This window comes from Sminthopsis crassicaudata, chromosome X, assembly GCF_048593235.1.
Source record: "Sminthopsis crassicaudata isolate SCR6 chromosome X, ASM4859323v1, whole genome shotgun sequence".
Lineage (NCBI taxonomy): Eukaryota > Metazoa > Chordata > Mammalia > Dasyuromorphia > Dasyuridae > Sminthopsis > Sminthopsis crassicaudata.
In genome coordinates this window covers 48,318,171-48,335,615 of record NC_133623.1, presented here as the reverse complement: position 1 = coordinate 48,335,615, position 17,445 = coordinate 48,318,171, and the positions used below count along the sequence as shown (strand labels likewise).

Below are 17,445 nucleotides of genomic sequence, written 5' to 3'. Positions count from 1 at the left end.
TGCAAATTAAGACAACTCTGAGATACCACTACACACCTGTCAGATTGGCTAAGATGACAGGAACAAATAACGATGAATGTTGGAGGGGCTGTGGGAAAACTGGGACACTGATGCATTGTTGGTGGAGTTGTGAAAGAATCCAACCATTCTGGAGAGCAATCTGGAATTATGCCCAAAAAGTTATCAAACTGTGCATACCCTTTGACCCAGCCATACTACTACTGGGCTTATATCCCAAGGAAATACTAAAGAAGGGAAAAGGACCTGTATGTGCCAAAATGTTTGTGGCAGCCCTTTTCATAGTGGCTAGAAGCTGGAAGATGAATGGATGTCCATCAATTGGAGAATGGTTGGGTAAATTATGGTATATGAATGTTATGGAATATTATTGTTCTGTAAGAAATGACCAACAGGAGAAATAGAGAGGCTTGGAGAGACTTACATCAACTGATGCTGAGTGAAATGAGCAGAACCAGAAGATCATTATACACTTCAACAATGATACTGTATGAGGATGTATGCTGATGGAAGTGGATATCTTCAACTTAGAGAAGAGGTAATCCAATTCCAATTGATCAATGATGGACAGAATCAGCTACATCCAGAAAAGGAACACTGGGAAATGAGTGTAAACTGTTAATTTTATCTTCTGAATCCAATTTTTCTTGTGCAACAAGAGAACTGTACTGATCGGCACACATATATTGTATCTAGGAAATACTTCAACATGTTTAACATGTATATGACTACCTGCCATCTAGGGGCGGGGGTGGAGGGAGGGATGGGAAAAGTTGTAACAGAAGTGAGTGCAAGGAACAATGGTGTAAAAATTACCCATGATTTTGTTCTGTCAATAAAATGCTATAAAAAAAAAAAAAAGCTCACCTTCAATGGCATGGAAAAGTAGAAATTCACATTAATTATCTATTTTAAATAACCAAGACTGATACCCCCTAATAGTAACATATTGAAATCAAATATATGGCAAATGGTTTAACAACAATATAAATCTAATAAATATTTAATTGGGGGTGGGGGGAGATTCTATAAGAATGTGCTTTCATGTCTGCAGCTTGCAATTTAAGTTTACATTAAAACTCAAAGACACTTACGCAAGGCCTTGTATCCAGACCAAAATAATATATTCATTCAGAAATATCTGAATTACTTTCAACTTGGTAGAGAAAAAAAACTTTCCAACTGCCAGACCAAAATAATATATTCATTCAGAAATATTTCAATTACTTTCAACTTAGTAGGGAAAAAAAACCACTTTCCAACTCAAAACCGAACTTTAAGTGAGGTCTGGGGTATGCTAGTATTCAGTCAAAAGGTCAATGCTAAATAGCACTGGAGGCCTTAAAAAGATCTGCTTACTGTGGTCCTTCCTGGTGCAAAAGAATGGAAAAAGAAAGAATTACAATGGACTCCACAAAAGATTGTGTTTACATACACAACAGCAAAGGAGCTTGAGGTAGAAAATAAACTAACAGGTTTTTATCAGCAGATATTTTCTATATTTTTGGAACTCAGACCAGATAAAACTTCAAAGAATCAGAAATCTGAAGAGTATCATATTTGCAACTCAAAAACACTCATTTTCCCCAACAATATTAAACTTCAATAATATTTATTAAATCATTTACACAAATTGTTCAAAAATCCTGACACTCCCAAACTCCAGAAGAGGACTATTTAACAAATAAAAATAGTCAGTCTTCAAACTCGTAATTTTTAATGAGGCACACAGTAAATGAGCTATAGTTTCCCCCAACCCAATATAAGTGTTTATGACTTACTCTCAAATTATATGACTCAGAAAATAAATCTTAAGAATCGATTGATTGAGTGATTCATCCTGAGTCAAATTAGTTTCAAGTGTCCAATGTGTTATCTGAACCTAGATCTGTCCAGACTAGTATTCTATCCACTATACCCTCCTGTTTCTATAAGTAGTACAAATGACTACTAATAAGAATTTATGCAAAAATGGGAAAACCTAGTAACCACATTTTTTTTCCTCAAGGAAAAGAATAAAAAAAATTCTTTTCAAAAAGCAAACTGGACTAGAGATAACTAAAATACTCATTTTCTCAGAAAAAAAGCACAAAAATAAAATTTTAAATAAATTTCACAGCCATGTGTGAACATTCTTAAGAATGTTTCATGTACAGGTTTCTACAGTTCCAGTTTTAGTACAACACATTTAGTACAACACAAAATAAGTTAACACAATCATTTGAATTGGCTGCCTGCACACTACACAAGGCTCATTTCTCCTTTTTGATTTCTTAGCACATGTAAAACATGCCATAAGATGTCCTGTCCTTCCATGGACAATGCAACCATTTTGAGGTTGGTTCTGACAGATGACACAGGGCTCTACTGTGCTAGAGGGAAGAAAAGATCCCATACTTTTTCTTTGCTTTGTGCTTCTTTTCTCTCAAATTCTCCAGCATCTTCCTGACTACTACAGATGATACTTTTAGATGCTGATGACTGGAAATAATCCTCATTCTCTTGGGAGTCTGATGTCTGTAGTATCCTTTCATCACTTTCCTCAACACATGAGTCATTGATTTTATTGTTCTTATAATCTGGAACATCAAAGCCCCCTTTTTCCCTTTGTGTGCCTTTATCCAAAATCTCACCTTTCTCCATTGGAAGCCAATTTTCTCACAAAGTCCAACATCTGTGGCAATGGGGTGGAAGTGGAGGATTTATTTTGTCACAGGAAGGACACTTCCAATAATTCTGCAATGAAAGAAGAAGTAGAATCAATCTCAATGGTTCTTGAACATCTATGAATAACAATGCTAGTTATAACAATGTACTCTGTCTGTTTATTAAATGTTTGTTTTGCCATAGAAAGAAGATTTTGCACCTCACTTTTTGTTGTTGTTCGTTTCCTTTTTGTTTTATGATTCATTTTCTTTCCTTTTTGATCTCACTTTTCTTGTGCAGGAAGAGAATTGTGCAAATACGTTAGCACATATTGGATTGGACATATATTTTGAATTGTTTAACATGTACTGGATCGCTTGCCATCTGAGTGGGGAAAAGTAGGGGAAAGTCTGGGAAGGGAAGCTCTGCAGGAGTAAATGTTGAGAGATTATCCATGCATATGTTTTGAGGGTAAAAAGCTTTTTTTAAAAAAAGAATTTGTAGATTATTTTGCAATATCTCAAGTCCTACCCTACCTTTATCTCTTAGCAACTAACTTCTGAAATTGAAATTGTGGTTAACTAGTTTTGCCTTTTAGAGATTCTATAGTAAGACATTTTAAATTCTGTTAGTTGTAGATCTTTTTTTCATAGGAATTCATCTCTATTTCTGGCAAGATCTCCTAATATCCATCAGCTACCATGTCTATTTTTATTGTGAAGTATTCAGATGAATCTCTTAGCAGCCATTTCCTCCTTCTTCTCCCTTCCTTTTTTGGTAAAACAGAAATGGAAGCAATTTATAAGAAACTGGTCAAATTCTATTCATAGATAGTTCCTCACCTTACAAATGATTTGTGTTATTTGTTACAAATCGATTTTTTGAAAAGAATCAATGTTCTGATAGAAATACTGCTAGAAACGGAAACTAAGTTTGCAGGCCCAATTCAGAGAAGTCTACTTTACCTAGAATAATTTTAGTATTACTAGGTACCAAACAATGTAAAGATGGAAAAGGCTGAGAGGGTGGCTAGAATTATGTATAGAGATCATCTAATGGACAGTCTAGTTCCATTGCACTGTGCAGGGGAGCCTGAGGTAAAGCTTGTCTTTGACATCTTCTTCATGATCCCTGAGCGTTTTTCTCTCATCTCTTGGTAAATCTTCCTGGTGTCCTAATGTGATCCATCTTGGAGTTTCACTCATGTGCCCTCTACTGTTCTTCATGTTCCCAAATTAACTATGATATTTTCACTTGAAGCAAAACTTTTAATGCAACTGTCAAGATGTGTTAGGAAGAAAGCCTGAATTAAAGCAATGTAATAATTCTGAGCCCTGGAAACCTCCTAGAGTAATCCCTGCATTTCTTTCTTTTTTTTCAAAGGCTTGCAAATCGAATGAATCCTTAGTTATTTCAGGGACAAAGTGAAGTAGAAACATTCAGAAAGTGAACATTTGCAAAGGTCTCATTTCGAAAATATATAGAGAACTGACCCTAATTTATAAGAAATCAAACTATTCTCCAATTGATAAATGGTCAAAGGATATGAACAGACGTTCAAAACCCTTGATAATCTCAAAATCTTCTCCCAGTAGATTACATGTTTGAGGACAGTAACTGATCTCCACATTATCTTACCTCTCACCCCCACAAAAACCTAGCACAAGACTTGTGCATCCTTGGTGATATTCATACATGGTGTAGACTTCAAAACATAAACAGTTTAATAGATGAGATTTCAGGGTGAATTTGGAGAGGTAAAAGAATGATCCAATTTACAAAATTCTAGCCCTTACCAGCAGAGAGCTTGCCCAGCCAATTCAAATAACTGGTCATGTTATTTTATTCTACTATTCATGTTCATCTAGATGGAGACTATTCGTAAAAACCCATCCTGAAGTGCTCGATTTTGAGATAATGCCCTTTCCTAGCTATTTCCAAAACTTTCAGGAATCAGGAAAGACTAATGTTCATCAGCATTATGTGTCTTGTACAAGAGATTTCAAGATGGTTTTTTTAGACTCTGAGCCGCAGATCTACTAAATTTGTTAAGAAAGACAAGTGTGACAAAGATCCTATGGTGGAAGGTCCCATGCTTTGATGTAAAGAACAACAGATTTAGGATTCCAAAAATTTGGATTTGAATCTTACTTCAGTCTTAATATCTGAATGACTTAACGACTTAGATTTCAGTCTCCCTATGTGTAATATGAGGTCTACTAAAATATTTCTAAAGTGCTTCCTACTTGTAACTTCTGTCAACTATGAAAAACACAAGTAACATCTTACTAAAGAGATCAATGGAAATTGCATGACAATTGAACCACAACTTCCTATGGATTTTGAATCTTCACGCAGTAAAAGGCAAGGATCACAATTAAAGAAAATACTTTATGAAGTAATCAGCCCCTACCTGATACTCTATATCCCAGAAAAGGTAGAGGTAGAAGGGGTTTTCAACACATCACTTCTTTGGTCCAACATCCAGATATGATTGGAGAGACTCCAGGAGCTCCATTATACTAACATGAACATACATCTAGTCTTTCCAATGGCACCAGCAATTACACATCCAGGGCCATCTCTAGTACTCCTGATCTATAGAGGACCATTGGACCCAGAGGGCTCTGGACGGGAAAGGGCAGCACGTGACCGCCCCCAGCCCCCCTCACTTAAATCCAATTCGCTTGCAGGTCATGATATCCCATCCCTGCTGTCATGGTCCTCTTTGAAAATGAAGGACAAACAATAACCACCAAGTTTGTAGAGAGAGCTCCAGTCCCAAATACAGTGGGTTAGGACAGCCACATTAGTAGCCAACATATCTGATGCTGTATTTCTCTAGCATGGAGAATTCCGACCAATAAAGTCACCATCCCTCCTCCCTCAAATTGTATTCCTCTTTTCCCCATGCCCTTTTTAATCACTAGGATTTGTCTGTTATGCAGCTAAATTAAAATTCATTTCCAATTCTTCAATGACACAAATGGTTCCAGCTTAAATGCATGATAAGGAAAGAATACCACTATGTTCTAATCTGATCATTTATCTGGAGAGTAGAGATGAAGTTGGGCAGCAGAACATTTACTATTATTTCCCCGAGTTTTCCAAGAGAAAGCTGAAATTAAGAAACCTTAAATCACAGAAGTGCTTCTCTAGAGACTATTCTGTATATCTGCCTCACAGGTGTGATTGCTTCTTAAGGTGAATAAACAGTAACCAAACTCAAACTAAGATGAATTTATTGTATATCTGTTAGGGGTAATGCCGCTAGGGATTACATAATCATAAGCTTGCTTTCTATAAAGGCACCATATAAGGAAGAAATTCATATGTGCAAAAATGATTTGTCAAGGTGTACGATCGTGGTGTTAGTTGATTGGTTAGAGAGCTTTACATTGTACTAGTTAAGCATGGACCAAAGAAGGGTGGGGCGGCCATTATGTAGTTCTCTCAGAAATAAACACCTCTTGTGCTTGGCAACTCGTCTCTGTGTTAGTTCTTCCTCGGAAGCGGGTGACGACCGAAGACCCAGAAGATGGGTAAGTAGAGGGCAGATACTCCACTGACCAAGCAGAAACGCCACAAGTGGCGCCTTGAACAGGGACCTGGGCAGTGTATTAGCAGGAACGAGGAAAGATAAGTAGAAAGACGCGCTCCTTGATTTTAATCAAGAAGAAGCAAACAGCCTAATTGCTTAGACGCAGTTAGATGAGGTATAGGGCAGAAAGCAGTTAAAGCCCACATCGAGCCAACAGGTTCAGGAGTATATGCTTCACAGTTATATAAACTCTGTAAAAAGAATGGAGTGGATCTTAACTTAAAAGCATGCAGAGCCTAGATAGAAAAATAGAGCTCTGTGTCTGTCTGTGTATGTCTGCTTTGAATTTTTTTGTTCTGTGTTAAAAGTTAGCAAGCTCATAAGAGATAACAATTCAGCCTCTGTGTTACAGGCTTAGAAAAATAACAGGCTGAATTTTGGAAATTGAAATTCATTCAGAATAGTAATTCTTTCAGAGTGGTTCAAAATGTATTGGTCTTAAAAATTGTTTGTGATTTTAAACTTTTTAACCTGTTGTACCAATTTGTAAGTAAAACAAAAGAAAAAAAAAACTTGACTATTTTAAACTGATGGAGAAGTTTTCTCTGAAAAGCAGATTTTCAAAGCCTGCTAAAGAGGAGTAACAGCAATACAATCTTATCTGCTTAATACCACCTGGGAAGCTTCTTACTAGTGGCCTTGAAGCACTCAGGCAGAAGAAAAAAAAAAAAAAAGAAAGAAAGAAAAACTATTTGGTTTGCTTCTGAAACATTGGGTAATTTGTTATCATTATGGGTTATGAATCTTGAAGTTTAAAGTTTAAAATTTAAAAAAGGGGGGTGATTAAAGAACAGGGACCTGAGGGACTTCTGCAAGTGTAGAGAGACTACCTCGGCAGATTTTCTGCCTTCACAGACACGCCTCTGCTGGGAGCAGGGAAGATGGGAGGGGGTAATAGTATTCCCCTCGTGTTGCCAGAAGAGAAAGTGGCGCTAAGAAATAAACACCTCTCGTGCTTGGCAAGTCGTCTCTGTGTCCAGTTCTTCCTCGGAAGCCGGTGACGACCGAAGACCCAGAAGATGGGTAAGTAGAGGGCAGATACTCCACTCACGAAGCAGAAGTCCACAAGTGGTCCCGAAGAAAAGGGACAAGAGAGATTGATTTACAAAAGCAATTAATAGTTTAAATGAAACATCTAGTCAGAAGAGTTATTGGTTTGGAAGTGTTTAAAGTATGTCAGAGAAAGTTTGAGCAAGTAGGCATTGGGAGGAGAGAATTAGTGGGAGCAAATGATTTCAAGAAGAAATCAGTGGGGAAAAGAAGGAACTTGTTGGAAAAGGTAGTATCTAAAATTACAAGAAAAGCAGGAAACTGGGAGAGGGGAAGGTCTAGAGGAGGAAGAGAGATGGGAATCTTTGTAACAAACCACACAACCCAAGAGATTTAAAAAGAGAATTTCCTTCCCTCTTCTCTAGTTGCAGTTGAATATAACCTGCTACTGAGATGCCTTTGAACAAAAGAAATCCTTTAATAAATGATGGTAACTATCTTTATATATAATTGGAAAAGTAAAATAGTATTGAAGTTGAAAAACAACAGCAGCAACAGCAACAACTAACAAGTTGCCTGAGATGAGAGGCGATTTGTGTTGATAACACACCTGGCATGTATCAGAGGCCCTACTTGAACCCAGGTCTTCCTGATTCTTAAGGTTTTATTTCAGGGAACAATTACTGTTTGATTCCCCGTATTCGATCCAGTGTATTGCCTAATTATTTCTCCTCTGGAACCAGTTCAGCATGCATCTAGAATATCTAAATTATTTATATTGATACAGTAGGTCAATTAAATGACATATTAAAACAAAAAAATGGACTTTTTCGTGCCCTTACTGTTTTAATGGATTTTTTATGCCGAAATATTGAGAGCTATTGTTGATCTCATTTAGGAGACCCCATGGCATTCTAAATTCTGACACAATCAGAACAATGTTATCCACAAACAGAAGCATATGGGGTACTGTACCACTTACAGAGTGTCAGGTATTTGTACTTTCTCTGCATGTAAGGAAGGTTAAATGTGTCTCAGCTCTGTCTTTTATGTAACTTTCTGCTGAGAACATGAGAACATGCTTTAAGTTATCCAATGTGGGAAAAAAAGGAAAACACCAAGAAGTTGGAAGGCCATCCTGTCTTGTGTATTAATCAGTGAGTATCCTTTATTGCAGGCCAGTGTTTACCTTGGAAACCTGGCCAGTTCCTTGAGTAAAAACAGTCCTGCTAAATGAATGAACAAATAGTCTTCTTGGGGGGGTCTCATGTGATGGAGCATCCTGTACCTGGGATGTTGCTACATCTCAAGAGTCACATCTCACATGAGAGTCCTTAGTGTAGTGCCTTCTTTGTTCTCAGCTGAGAAAAGCCTCTTAGTGGAAAGAGACTTTGAGAATTTAGCAAGAAGTAATAGACAACTTGCCTGCCAATGCCTGTCACTTGCCACTATGAATAGCTGTGACCATGAATTCTCTCAGCAGGGGAATTCCAATGTTTTCCTCAGAGGGGCCATGATGTATGTTGTATGTCGTTATAGTGGCCACTGGGTTTATTAGTTGTATATTAATTACTTTTGTGCTATGAGTTTCCTTTTTTATTTTCCTGTCTTATTTAAATGAATGTTCTAAACAGTAATAAACTTGTGCCCACCCTCTTCAACCTGCCTGTTGAAATGGGAATTCCAAACCTAGATTAATCTTACACTGAAACATTCAATTGGAGGCTAAGCATGATTTCCTTAGTAGTCATTCCAATCAAGCACACAGAAACTTGAGGTGAGCCTGCTTTCAGATATACAGAAAGAAAGGACACTCCCCTCCTGACTTCCGAACAGGGGCAGATATTATCTATGTCTTGTAGGACTTGAGGACTAAAAGGTTCATATCTTAGGATACTTAAGTTTTAAAACTGATTGTGGACATGGAGCTCTGTGGATATACTCAAGAGACTAAAATATATCTTTAATGAATTTTCCCATGATCCCATATTACTCTCAAATTTTATTCTTGACCTCGTTAACATTACTGAATTTAAATACAGTAATCACATCTTTTCCTTTGACAGAAAAGATTTTAATACCGTTCTAGTTATGTGTTTTATAATTAAAGGACAATTCCATAAAGCTAACAATGCAACATGAGAGAGACGTGCCATTGTGTCTATGTTGAAATTTAAGTATTTTGAGGACTATGGAGTTTTACATCTTTCTAAGAGAAGTCAACTTTTCTGGTTCTACATCTGGCAATTCTAATATTAAAAAGAATTTGTCTAACTACGGCTTCTAAAGATCACTTTATTAGATTTTCTGTTAGTATCTTTGACCCCCATAGTAAAGCCCTTTCTTTTTCCGGTCATTATGCAGGGAAAGGGTCATTTTGTTTTATTTCTGAGCCTGGATGGAAGAGCAAGGAGTCCTATTTAAGTTGTGACCTCACTGCCTCCAACCTGGATCTGATGCTGCTCCTGACCCTTCCTGGGAGCTCATCAGATCCAGGTTGGAGGCAGTGAGGCTGTTGAGACACCAGAATATTTGAATTCAATGAATCCATCAGATTCATTTCTCCTGGTACCAATGAAATGTACTACCACTACCACATTTGACTGTAAAGCAATTTAAAAATAATTTACTATATAGTAAACATGAATACAACCAATTCAGTCCATCAATAAATATCTATTAAGCACCAAGCACTTATGGGGACATAGATAACAGAACTACTGCTCTCAAGAAATGTAGATTCCCAGTCAAACAAAACAAAAAAAATGAGAAGCTGGAGAACAACATCAAATACTTACTGGGAAAATCCATAGACCTGGAAAATAGATCTAGGAGAGATAATCTGCGGATTATTGGACTTCCAGAAAACTATGACCAAAAAAAGAGCCTAGATTCTATTTTACAGGAAATTATCAAAGAGAACTGTCCAGAGATAATAGAATCAGAAGGGAAAGTAGATGTGGAATGAATTCTGAAATAGACCCTAAAAAAAGAACACCACGGAATATTGTGGCTAAGCTGCAGAATTACCACACAAAGGAGAAAATCCTGCAAGCAGCTAGAAAAAACAATTTAAATACCAAGGTGCCACAATAAGGGTCACCCAAGATCTGGCTGCCTCCACATTAAAAGATAGAAGGGCCTGGAACCTGATATTCTGTAAGGCAAAAGATCAAGGACTGCAACCAAGAATGAACTACCCAGCTAAGTTTAGAATCTTTTTCCATAGAATAAGATGGTCATTCAATGAAACAGAGGAATTCTATATGTTTCTAAGAAAAAAACCAGACTTAAACAAAAAATTTGATCTACATCCACAAGACTGAAGAGAAACAGAAAAAGGTACACAGAACCCTTGAGAACTGTAACTCTGTTGTGGGTATATAAAAAGTACTCAAGGATAATTTGATTTTACTGATATAAAAGAAAAAAAGGGGGGTGTAGTAAAGGGAAGGAGGTCGGTTCAGAAAAAGGGGAAGGAATGATAAAAAGAGGGAAACTACATCCCAGGAAGAGGCATAGAAAATACACCATATCTGAGGGAACTTAGTGAGGGGGAGAATCATTGTGTGAATCTTACTCTCATCAGGAGAGGCTCAAAGAGTAAATAATTAACATATTTGTTTTTCAGAGAATTTTCTCGCACCTCATTAAAAGGGGGGAGAGGAGAAGGGAAAAGGAAAAGGAGAATAAGTGAAGGGACTTGGAGGGAGGGGGAAGGGATCCTTAAAAAAAAAAAAAAAAGAGGGAGGGTTGCGTGTCACAAGGGGGGTCTGTAAATTAAATATCGGGGATGGGGATCAGGGGGGGTCAAGGGAAAAAACATAATCTGGGGATAATACGATGGCAGGAAATACAGAATTAGTAATTTTAACTGTAAATGTAAATGGGATGAACGATCCCATCAAACGGAGACGGATAGCATATTGGATCAAAAAGCAGAACCCTACAATATGTTGTCTACAGGAAACACACTTAAAGCAGGGAGATACATATAGAGTAAAGGTAAAAGGTTGGAGCAGAGCCTATTATGCTTCAGGTAAAGCCAAAAAAGCAGGGGTAGCTATCCTTATCTCAGATCAAGCAAAAGCAGAAGTAGATCTCATTAAAAAAGATAAGGAAGGAAACTATATCCTGCTGAAAGGTAGCATAAATAATGAAGCCCTATCAATACTAAACATATATGCACCAAGTGGTATAGCATCTAACTTTCTAAAGGAAAAGTTAAGAGAATTGCAAGAAGAAATAGACAGTAAAACTATAATAGTGGGAGATCTCAACCTTGCACTCTCAGATTTAGACAAATCAAACCACAAAACAAACAAGAAAGAAATTAAAAAAGTAAATAGAACATTAGAAAAACTAGGTATGATAGACCTTTGGAGAAAACTGAATGGCAATAGAAAGGAATATACTTTCTTCTCAGCAGTTCATGGATCCTATACAAAAATAGACCATATATTAGGACATAAAGATCTCAAAATTAAATGTAGGAAGGCAGAAATAATAAATGTCTTCTTCTCAGATCACAATGCAATAAAAGCTACATTCAGTAAAAAGTTAGGGGTAAATAGACCAAAAAGTAATTGGAAACTGAATAATCTCATCTTAAAGAATGACTGGGTGAAAGAGCAAATTATAGAAACAATTAATAATTTCACCCAAGATAATGACAATGATGAGACATCATACCAAAATCTTTGGGATGCAGCTAAAGCAGTAATAAGGGGAAATTTTATATCTTTAGAGGCTTATTTGAAGAAAATAGAGAAAGAGAAGATTAACGAATTGGGCTTACAACTTAAAAGGCTAGAAAAAGACCAAATTATAAACCCCCAACCAAAAATTAAACTTGAAATACAAAAATTAAAAGGAGAAATCAATAATATTGAAAGTAAAAAAACTATTGAATTAATAAATAAAACCAAGAGTTGGTTTTATGAAAAAGCCAATAAAATAGATAAACCTTTGGTAAATTTGATCAAAAAAAAGAAAGAGTAAAATCAAATTGATAGTCTTACAAATGAAAAGCGGGATCTTTCCACCAATGAAGAGGAAATTAGAGAAACAATGAGTTACTTTGCCCAACTTTATGCCAATAAATTTGATAACTTAAGTGAAATGGATGACTTCCTCCAAAAATATAGGCTCCCTAGATTAACAGAGGAGGAGATAAATTGCTTAAATAATCCCATTTCAGAAAAAGAAATAGAACAAGCTATTAATCAACTCCCCAGGAAAAAATCCCCAGGGCCAGATGGATTCACATGTGAATTCTACCAAACATTTAAACAACAATTAGCCCCAATGCTATATAAAGTATCTGAAAAAATAGGGCATGAAGGAGTCCTACCAAACTCCTTTTATGACACAGACATGGTACTGATACCTAAACCAGGTCGATCGAAGACTGAGAAAGAAAATTATAGACCAATCTCCTTAATGAACATTGATGCTAAAATCTTAAATAAGATATTAGCAAAAAGACTTCAGAAAATCATCTCCAGGATAATACACTATGATCAAGTAGGATTCATACCAGGAATGCAGGGCTGGTTTAATATTAGGAAAACTATTAATATAATTGGCCATATTAATAATCAAATTAATAAGAACCATATGATCATCTCAATAGATGCAGAAAAAGCATTTGACAAAATCCAACATCCATTCCTACTAAAAACTCTTGAAAGTATAGGAATAAATGGACTATTCCTTAGAATAATCAGGAGCATATATTTAAGACCTTCAGTAAGCATAATATGCAATAGAAATAAACTGCAACCTTTCCCAGTAAGATCAGGAGTGAAACAAGGTTGCCCACTATCACCATTACTATTCAATATAGTACTAGAAACGCTAGCCTCGGCAATAAGAACCGAGAAAGAGATTCAAGGAATTAGAGTAGGAAATTAAACTATCACTTTTTGCAGATGACATGATGGTATACTTAGAGAACCCCAAAGACTCTGCTAAAAAGCTACTAGAAAGAATTCAAAATTTCAGCAAAGTGGCAGGATACAAAATAAATCCACATAAATCCTTGGCATTTTTATATATTACTAAAATGCAACAGCAAGAGATACAAAGAGAAATTCCATTCCAAACAAATGTTGACAGTATAAAGTATTTGGGAATCCATCTACCAAAGAAAAGTCAGGAATTATATGAGAAAAATTACAAAACACTTGCCACAAAAATAAAATCAGATTTAAATAATTGGAAAGACATTCAGTGCTCTTGGATAGGCCGAGCGAATAAAATAATGATGACAATACTCCCCAAACTAATCTATTTATTTAGTGCTATACCAATTAGACTCCCAAAAAACTATATCAATGACCTAGAAAAAATAACAACAAAATTCATATGGAATTAACTTTAACTTGAGTGTCAGGGAATGGTAGAACCTCTCAATGGATACATCCAAAAGACCACACTGAAAATGTAACAGGACAGAATGAAAAGTCAAGCCTCTTCCTTCAGGAAGCACAGATCTTAAATTTCTTCTGCAACTAATCACAGAAGAAAAGAGTTGGAAGGCATCCCAGAAATCCTGTAGTCTAACCCAGAGTTACAGATGAAGCAATCAAGGAGCTTTTAAAGAAAGCAATGTTCATTGTTTCAAATTAAAAATATAAATACATAAGAAAATGACCAATGTTGGTGAGGCTCCCCTTTTCTCTTTAGAAGCAAAGATTGTATAACACAAGGGCTGGTGAAAGGCCTGTCTTAGGCTATGTGGCCTGCCTCCATGCTTGGTACCTAGATAACCAGGCCCTCAGGGCCAAGAAGGGCAGGGCCCCTGTCTTAGGCTATGTGGGTTGCCTCCACCCCCCTCTGGGAGTGGACCCACAATAATCCCGTCATTGGGTACCACTGCAGCCATAAAAGGTATGATTTTCCGAGTCATGGGGCCACAATATTCCTGTCATTGGCTCTTTCACAGCAATAGCCCACATTATTGCAATTAAGGCCATGTCACTCGGAGGCATTGCCACACACTTAAGTACCAAGGGGACTTGATTTCTGTGGCGAGGGTGGAGAATCGAAGACTCTCTTGGGCTATGGTAGAAGGGGTGGGGGTCATCACAGGATCAATTAGCACTAAGCTGGTGATAAAAAACTGAGATGGGATTTCATAGGGCAGAATTGACTTGTGACTTGATAAAAGTAGTTAGCTTGTTGAAGGCCCAGGGGCCAAAGGAGAGAAGCAGCAAAACACCTACAAGGGGCCCTAAAAGACTAGGGAGTAGGGTGCTAAGCCAAGGAGGTGTAGAGAACCAATTTTGATACCAGGATTCGTTCTGCTCTCTTTCTCTCTTTCTTTTTTCTAGGCCTTCTTTGACCCTTTTTAGACTATCTTCTACTAGGCCAAGCTTGTCAGTATAGAAGCAACATTCCTCTTTTAATGCAGCAAAAAGGCCACCCTGTTGCAAAAAGAGGAGGTCTAAGCCTCTCCTATTCTGCAGGACGACTTCACCCAGGGAGGCAACAGAGTCTTTAAGGTGCTTGAGGCCTGACTGCAGTTCCTGAAGATCTTTGTCAATAGCTGCACTGAGCTGAGGATACTGCATGTTGGAAGTAATTAAGGAGGCAATTCCTGTTCCTGGGCCCACCGACCCCACACCTATAAGGACGGCCAGGGTGAGAGCCGTCAAAGGCTCTCTTTTTTCCCGAACCCGTGGGTCGGTCCCTCGTTCCCAGAATCTTAGGAAGTCGTCTGGGTAATGAATTGTGAGGTGGGGGAAGAGAGAGACCACCACAAAGGAGTCTTTGTTATGAATGAAGGAGGTTGTAACCACGAGGGTGGTCAGACCCGAGGAGCAAGCGAGGTATGAGTTGTTAGGGGCAGCCACGTACGTGGGAGACGTAGTAATCGTGACAATCTGGTTACAGACCCCTTCTCGCTATAAGGGAGCCAGCATATTGGGTCCCAAAAGGCACAGCCCCAGGCCAGAGATTTTACTAAGGGTGAGACCCTGCTTATTCTCAATTCCCCAGTGTAAAAGGGATGAGTTGTTAGTGAATGTGAGACTTCCAAAATGGGCAATGCCTTCATAGAAAGGGGGGGAGGAGGAGTAACAAACCCAGCAATCTTCCATGGGAGTAGCATTAAGCTTGTGAATGGCTTGAACAGAGGCATTAACCAGGGAAAGAATGAGCTCGGCAGAGGAGGGGGGACCCTTAGGGAGGGTTGGACGGAAGGCTCCACTGTGAGAGGGTGTGGGAGGAAAGGGCTGGTGACCGGGTTCATTATCCTGGATTTGATCAGGGTCCAAGTGGAGCTCGGGGTTAGGACCTATGGCCACTCCTGTAGGCTGGTCAGGGCTGTTTTTTAGAAGTTTTATGGTAAAGAGTAGGCCATCATCATAATTGTATTTGTAAAGCCTCAGCCCCATGAAACACCTCGGGTCCAGGAGTTCTATTTTTGACCTGGGTCTGTAAATTGGATGCGCAATGGGCAGCACCATCCTGAGCACTCTGGTCTGGTGGCCCAGCCTGGGGTATTAGCATCGTGATGTGTATAATTGGCAGTAACATTAATATAATCCCAGGAGGAGCAAGGGTTCCAGTAAGTATCTCCCGTGGTCTCACAGCCCCAAGAACGACAGTAAAAATCGTTTTGGTCCCTGCATTTGGAGTTCAGAGAGCGATCTCTATGGGGGCCGGGGCAAACATAAAAGGGAATAGTCCTCAGCTTACTTCTCCTATCATGGGAACCACAACCTCCAGCTACCTGGCCAATGCCCATAAACAGAGACCAGGGGTCCCTGTTGGGGGCCTGTTGTTGATTATAATAGTCTTCCAGGTCCCAATTAGGTGGGGCTCCCAGAGCTAATTTACAAAGGTCTGGATACAGTGTGGGCCACCAGTCCTCATGTGTGATCTTTGATGTGCTCCAAATAGTATCACCTGCCCCACTGATCACCAACCAGGTGTAGTTGAAAACCTGATAGGAAGGAGAGCCATGGACAACATGTTGAGCAATGATCAGGCAGAGGAGGATCTCAGTGGCTGGTGACTTCATGTTGTTTTCTGAAAGAAAGCACAGTTAGAAATCTTCTCAGGGGGATCTCTGGGTGGGTTGTGAAGTTTTATCAGGCGCTCTGGGAGCCATCTGGCATTTTGTGCCTGTGAATCCTAAATGCGGGCATGTCCTTTGCCCCAGATAAGGACCGGGTCGGGACCCTGCCATCTGTGGGACAAAGGGTCTCTCCACATAGCCTGTGCATAAGTATTGGCTGTAGATGAAGGCCAGAGGCGGTCAGCGGCAGATTTGCCCTCAATATCATAAGTAAGAAAATTCAAAACAAACATTGAATGATTTAAAAGGGTTTTAAAATTACCTGCTTTAGGATATAACATTTCTCCCCCTGATTGTAATTTAGAGAGCACATTTTTTAAAGTTTGATGAGCTCTTTCAACGATTCCTTTACCTTGGGGGTTATAAGGTATGTCAGTAATGTGTTTAATTTCCACTTCAGCACAGAACTGTTTAAAGGTGGAGCTGGTATAATATACCTTTTTTCTCAATTTGTCCATTGTATAACAGTGGTAGTCAGGAAATACAATTGCCTCTGAAGAATTAAAAATAAGTATCACACAGAAGACAATGGACAGGTGCACAATGATTATGAAAGTACATGAAGGCTGCTAGGTGCAATCAGTGACTCACTTCAAGATTAGGAGTAAAAGATAACATAAGGAATTTTATGATATAGAGAAAAAAGTGCTAGTTACATAGAAAGAACAAGTGATAAACAAATGAATAATGACTGGTTTTTTTTTTTTAACCATGTAAAGTGAAAGTAAAGAAAGTCTCCAGCACATCTAGGTAGACATCCATGGTAAATGTATGGAAATATATAGACAAGAGTTATATAGAGGAGATAAACATGAAGGGGTTGTAATCTGCATCACTGGAAGAACTCTAGAATTAAGATCACAAATCCATTTCAGTCTTGGAATAAGGCAAATACTTTATGAATGACATTCATGTAAATTCATGTAAAATAATATCTTAATGCTGCTCAATCAAAAAGTTAAAAGATTCAATTTCTAAAAGAGACTTAGTAAGTCTATATATCATTAGAAAAAACTGATGAGAAACTTTAAAAGTGGCCTAGTAGAAATTAGATATACATCAACTTCTCACACTGTAAAACAGGTTAAGTTCAAATTGTGGT

At 38.1% G+C, this 17,445-nt stretch overlaps 1 pseudogene; it reads right to left on the bottom strand.

The window, feature by feature from the left end:
• Window positions 1-2,206: 2,206 nt before the first annotated feature.
• LOC141548597 (E3 ubiquitin-protein ligase Mdm2-like) lies at window positions 2,207-14,250 on the bottom strand (annotated as a pseudogene).
• Window positions 14,251-17,445: the final 3,195 nt, after the last annotated feature.